This window comes from Opisthocomus hoazin, chromosome 5 (genome assembly GCF_030867145.1).
Source record: "Opisthocomus hoazin isolate bOpiHoa1 chromosome 5, bOpiHoa1.hap1, whole genome shotgun sequence".
Classification (NCBI taxonomy): Eukaryota; Metazoa; Chordata; class Aves; order Opisthocomiformes; family Opisthocomidae; genus Opisthocomus; species Opisthocomus hoazin.
Genome location: NC_134418.1, coordinates 84,278,717 through 84,284,716, shown reverse-complemented (window position 1 = coordinate 84,284,716; position 6,000 = coordinate 84,278,717).

Here is a 6,000-nt window from a genome sequence, read left to right as displayed (position 1 = left end):
GGTTTGCTTTCGCGAGGCGCCAGCTTTGGCAGCGAGCCAGCCGAGGTTCCTTCTCGCCGCCCGTCCTCATCGCTTTTCCTCCCCCCCCCCCAGTTTGGCAGCAAGACCTGTTTGCGAAGCCACACGGTAAACCAGATCACGGACTAGATTAGGGCTGAAAAAGAACCTTTTCTGCGGTTCCTCAAAAGAGCTGTGCCAGCAAAACAAAGAGTCAGCAAGCTAAGGTGCCGCAGCAGGGGACAGAATTAGGGAGAGGAGGGCCAGCACCTTCCTGTGCCTGTTTCACAGCCAGCGTCTTGCATGTGCCAAACGCCGGTGTGAACGACCTGGGAGCAGCTCAGGGTGGAGGCAGACCCAGAAACCACGGTACCAGCTCTGAAAGGTGGGTGTCAGGAGGATGGGGCCAAACCCTTTTCAGTGGTGCCCAGCGACAGGACAAGGGGCTCCTTGGTGGAGCAGATGGCACAGGAACACTCTGTAATTTCTTACTTGAACCCCAAAGAATCCCAAATCCCAGTTTCAGTTGGATAACTCCCCGCCTCAAGCCTGTCCCGTGTGCTGCCAGGTGACAACAGCTCCCTCCCCATCAGTGGGGGACGGCTCTGAAGGCAGTTAATTAAGGAATCAGGGACCAGATATGGTCTTTAGAATATCTTTTTTACACTAATGCAGTTGTGTATACTGCATATTGGCCAGACATGTACAGAAAATGTGCAGAAACATCTCGATCAGCATTGCACACCCGGACAATGCTTCCTTTTAATATCAACTCACTAAAAGAACTGAGAAAAAAAATAGGAAAACGGTGCCAGGAGACATGTCCTAAAATTCATTTGTCTGCATTTGAGCATGCTGAACTGATATGGCTCCACTAAATCTGCTTAAACTCAGAACAGGAGGAGAAGAAAGGAGAACTAGCCATCTCATTTAATAGAATATTGCCTCTTCAGGTCCCAACTCACAAGCCTTCTAAAGCTAGATGAGCTCCGTAATATCAGCAGGCTTTACAACACCCGTCTCACAGGGACAAACACCATTTTTATTCCCCGGGCATCTTCATGAACTGATTTTTTCCTTTCTGGCTATCCAGCCTGGACAAACCAAGCCATCAAAATGTAAATCCGTCAGGGTGCAATTTCAGGCCTTCCCAGGACGCCGGGACAACCAGCATCCATCAGCGAGGTGGTAGAAAGAGCCTGCGAAAGCTCACTCACGCCACGGAACAGGCTACAAACAGAAACTTCCATAGGTGACTGCACCATCTCAGTTTGAAAACTCTTCTCAAAAAGACTGAAAAAAACTTCTACAGGTCAAAACAAAAAGAGGATTGGATGATAAATGGGATGGGCACGACCTTCCTAACGGGGAGGCACCTTTGACTGCCCTTTGCTCTCCCAGCAGTGCGTACGTTTTCCCTGCTGTCTAACAGCACTGTGGGGTTGGGGATTATAATATACACCGCATTCACAAATATACACAGCTGAAAAATAAAAAAAAAAGCCCCAAAGGCTTCTGGCAGTACAAGATAGCTGTATGAAAATGGAATAAGACCGATAGGAAAATAATCTCTTAGAGACTTTTGGTTACCGAGAACTGTGAAGATAGCTTGTAATGAAAGCGTAAATACGTACGGACCTACTGTGCGGTGCCCTAAGACACCGCAGCGTTGACTTGGTGAGGGTTACCTACCCCACAGAGCAGGGCAACAACATCTACAGCATTTTGATTTAGTAGGGGTTACTCAAAAAGTCACAGGGGCAGAAGTGAGAGGCGATGGAGAAGCTCTAGGGATGCTTCATCCATGCAAACGGTGAAGTGGACAGAGAACTGGCTGAATGGCAGAACTCAGAGGGTTGTCATCAGCGGCGCTGAGTCTAGTTGGAGGCTGGTGACAAGTGGTGTCCCTCAGGGGTCAGTACTGGGCCCAGCCTTGTTTAACTTCTTCATCAACGACCTGGATGAAGAGTTAGAATGTACCCTCAGCAAGTTTGCTGACGACACCAAACTGGGAGGTGTGGTAGATACACCAGAAGGCTGTGCTGCCATTCAGCGTGACCTGGATAGGCTGGAGAGCTGGGCAGAGAGGAACCTGATGAGGTTCAACAAGGGCAAGTGCAGGGTCCTGCACCTGGGGAGGAACAACCTCATGCACCAGTACAGGCTTGGGGTGGACCTGCTGGAGAGCAGCTCTGCGGAGAGGGACCTGGGTGTCCTGGTGGACGACAGGTTAACTATGAGCCAGCAGTGTGCCCTGGCTGCCAAGAAGGCCAATGGGATCCTGGGGTGCATCAAGAAGAGTGTGGCCAGCAGGACGAGGGAGGTTCTCCTTCCCCTCTACACTACCCTGGTGAGGCCTCATCTGGAGTACTGTGTCCAGTTCTGGGCTCCCCAGTTCAAGAAGGATGAAGAGCTACTGGAGAGAGTCCAGCGGAGGGCTACAAGGATGGTGAGGGGACTGGAACATCTCCACTACGAGGAGAGGTTGAGGGAACTGGGCTTGTTCAGCCTGAAGAAGAGAAGGCTGAGAGGGGACCTTATAAATGCCTACAAATATCTGAAGGTTGGGTGTCAGGAGGATGGGGCCAAGCTCTTTTCAGTGGTGCCCAGTGACAGGACAAGGGGTAATGGGCACAAACTGAGGCACAGGAAGTTCCGTCTGAACATGAGGAGGAACTTCTTCTCTCTGAGGGTGACGGAGCACTGGAACAGGCTGCCCAGGGAGGTTGTGGAGTCTCCTTCTCTGGAGATATTCAAGACCCGCCTGGACAAGGTCCTGTGCAGCCTGCTGTAGGTCACCCTGCTTCGGCGGGGGGGTTGGACTAGATGACCCACAGAGGTCCCTTCCAACCCCTACTATTCTGTGATTCTGTGATTCTGTGAAACTGCAAGCCTTGCTTTGCCAAAGCTGCGAGCGACCCGCTCCAAGGCAGAGATGCTGACTGAACATGAGGAAGAACTTCTTCCCTCTGAGGGTGACGGAGCACTGGAACAGGCTGCCCAGGGAGGTTGTGGAGTCTCCTTCTCTGGAGATATTCCAGACCCGCCTGGACAAGGTCCTGTGCAGCCTGCTGTAGGTGACCCTGCTTCAGCAGGAGGGTTGGACTAGATCACCCACAGGGGTCCCTTCCAACACCTACTATTCTGTGATTCTGTGATTCTGTGAAAAGTGCCTCGGTCTCTAAGGAGTCCAGTTTGCCCAGGGCCATCCTGGGAATGGAACAAAACCGAGCAGAAACCGAGAGAAGCTTTGCGGAGAAGCAGGCAGGGAGACCAGCCTTCTTGGTCTTTCTATGAAAAATAGTAAACAGGTCACATGTGCAGCCCATTTACTATTTTAAGAACCCATCTTCTCTGAAATGCTGTAATAAATGTAACGGTTGGTTTGAAGGTCGGACAGTGACATCCTTGTTCCAGACGAGGTGGCAGGGTTGTGACGAACCCGCCTTGCTCTGCGCAAGGGGACGGGCAGAGCGGGCGCTGAGGATGGGACCGGGGGAGAGCGGGAGGCTCATATGATGCTCCCCTGACAACGGCTCAGCGCTCCAGGCCAGACATGTGAGAGAAGCGCTGGCAGGAGGAGCCGAGAGCGGCTGCTCACCCATCAAGCACAACCCAGGTTACTGATGAGTTTGAACAGAGGGGAACCGACACATTTCTGCAAATTACACAAAGATGCAAACAAAGTGGGACCTAAAGAACTTTGAAGATGCCTTGCAAGGCTGAAAAGCAATTTCTGGCACACCTAAATAACAAAAAATTAAAATTCATTAAAGAAAGATATTTTGAGAGGCGATGTAGCAAGACATGATAGAACAAACAAGCTTTTCAGTTTATCTACTTTGGGAACACAGACAGGACAAGCACCCGGTCCTTCACGCTTTTGACATAGAATCACAGAATCATTAATGTTGGAAAAGACCTCTAAGATCATCCAGTCCGTCAACCCAACACCCCCATGCCTGCTAAACCATGTCCCAAAGTGCCACATCCACACGGTTTTTGAATCCCTCCAGGGATGGGGACTCCACCACCTCCCTGGGCAGCCTGGTCCAATGCCTGATCAATCATCTCAGTTGAAGGGATTCTTTTGCTTTTCTTTGTGTTTTCTTCTTATTTGATCCCCAGATTTGCATGCAAAATAGTGCAGCTCAACAAAAATGTCAAAAGAGTCAACTGGATCTCATGTGGCTTTGATCACCTGAGAAGAAAAATGTCTGACAAACCCCCTCTCTGGCCATTTATTGAGATTTCAGACACGGCGAAGTGCTCTGAGGAAACACAGAAGGACTCTTTATGAGCGGCAAAGCAAAGTTGGCTCTCGTCACGAGATGCAGAGCCTGGGTCCTAAGTTTTCAGCAGCCGAATGGGTCACGGGCACAAACTGAAGCAGAGGAAGTTCCACCTGAACATGAGGAAGAACTTCGTCCCTCTGAGGGTGACGGAGCCCTGGCCCAGGCTGTCCAGGGAGGCTGTGGAGTCTCCTTCTCTGGAGATATTCCAGACCCGCCTGGACGTGGTCCTGTGCAGCCTGCTCTGGGTGACCCTGCTTGGGCAGGATGGTTGGGCTGGGTGACCCACAGAGGTCCCTGCCAACCCCTACCATTCTGTGATCCTGAGGCATTAACATCCTGCTGGGAGCAGGCAGGGAGCGCAAGGACAGGGTTCTCCAGGTCTGCAGCCCGAAGCGGCCATGCGTGGGAAGGCCAGGGAAGGATGGGAAGGGCAGCGAGCTGGGAAAGGAGAACGCTTCTGAGGAAGCCACATCAGCTGTTTCTTCACAATTATTTTGACACTTTAAATTCGTTTTTTTTAAAAAAAAAGCCCAGCAACAAAACGAAATAAGACAAAACAACACTTGAAAAGACCGAAGTTGCTGCAGGGAGTCAGCTCTCCAGAGTGGCCTGTGCAAATCAAGCTGCAAGTGATAAAACCAAGAACTGTATTTGGCAGCTCACAAAGACAAATCTCTTTTCTTAGTAAGATTGCAGGCTATAGACTAACAAAAATGCTATCAAGAAGATTAGAGCCTTTATTTTCCACTTACGCTCATACTGATAAGACGGTTTTTACAATAGTGTGCTAGGCATGTGATAATGCAAGACGTCTTTCAAAGCAGCATATATTTCAAGCTTCAAGGATGATTGTATCTAGGCTCTTGACATTCGATGCTGGAAAACCCTTTAATTAACCAGGATGGCCATGCTGATTTAAGACCACGGGCACAATGGAATTTAGCGAGTGTTTTACCAAATTGGATTAAAAGGGAATAAGAGATACCTCCCACTTTAGTGAGATTGAATGGATTCAGTTTGACGGCTCGTACTCCAGGGGGAATGAGATAAAGGTGTCCACTTCATCTGCATTTCTTTCAGTGTCATCCCTGCCAAAAACAGCAGAAGTTCCTTCAGTTAAACTGCGTGGAAGACATTATAATCCTACCACCTACAGATGAAGGCTTAAGACACGTGCCTGTCAAATACTACCAGTTTTCTCCACTTACCCACCTCTTACACATCGGTGTGAGGATGCAGGAGACTGGAAATTAATAAAACTAAACGCAATGGGACATCCCGAAATCTCAAGGCTCCGAGAAAACAGGTCCAGCTGGATTACACCTCGCTGTACCAACAGTTCAGACCAGCAGACTTCAGGCATTTTTTTTTTTTTTTTTTTTTGTTAATCAACACGAGGCTCAGAAAATTCACAGCTTGGTTTTGTCGATTAAAATTAAGACACGGCTGAGTGCTGGGTATATATTTTTGCACGGCGATCATATGACGTTCCTGACAGCCGCTCTTCAGAAATGCTGGTTTAGATGAATGCGCGAGGCAGAAGTTTAACCACTTTCCACTTTTTAAAAGCTTAACAAACTTTCATGCCGACGATTAGATAGCTTCTACAACAACGCTGGTAAATCGATACACGTTTCAGACTCTCTTAATTTCTCAAAGCCTTCAGCAATCACAGAGGAGTTAATTCTGGATCCGGCTGGCTGGCGGG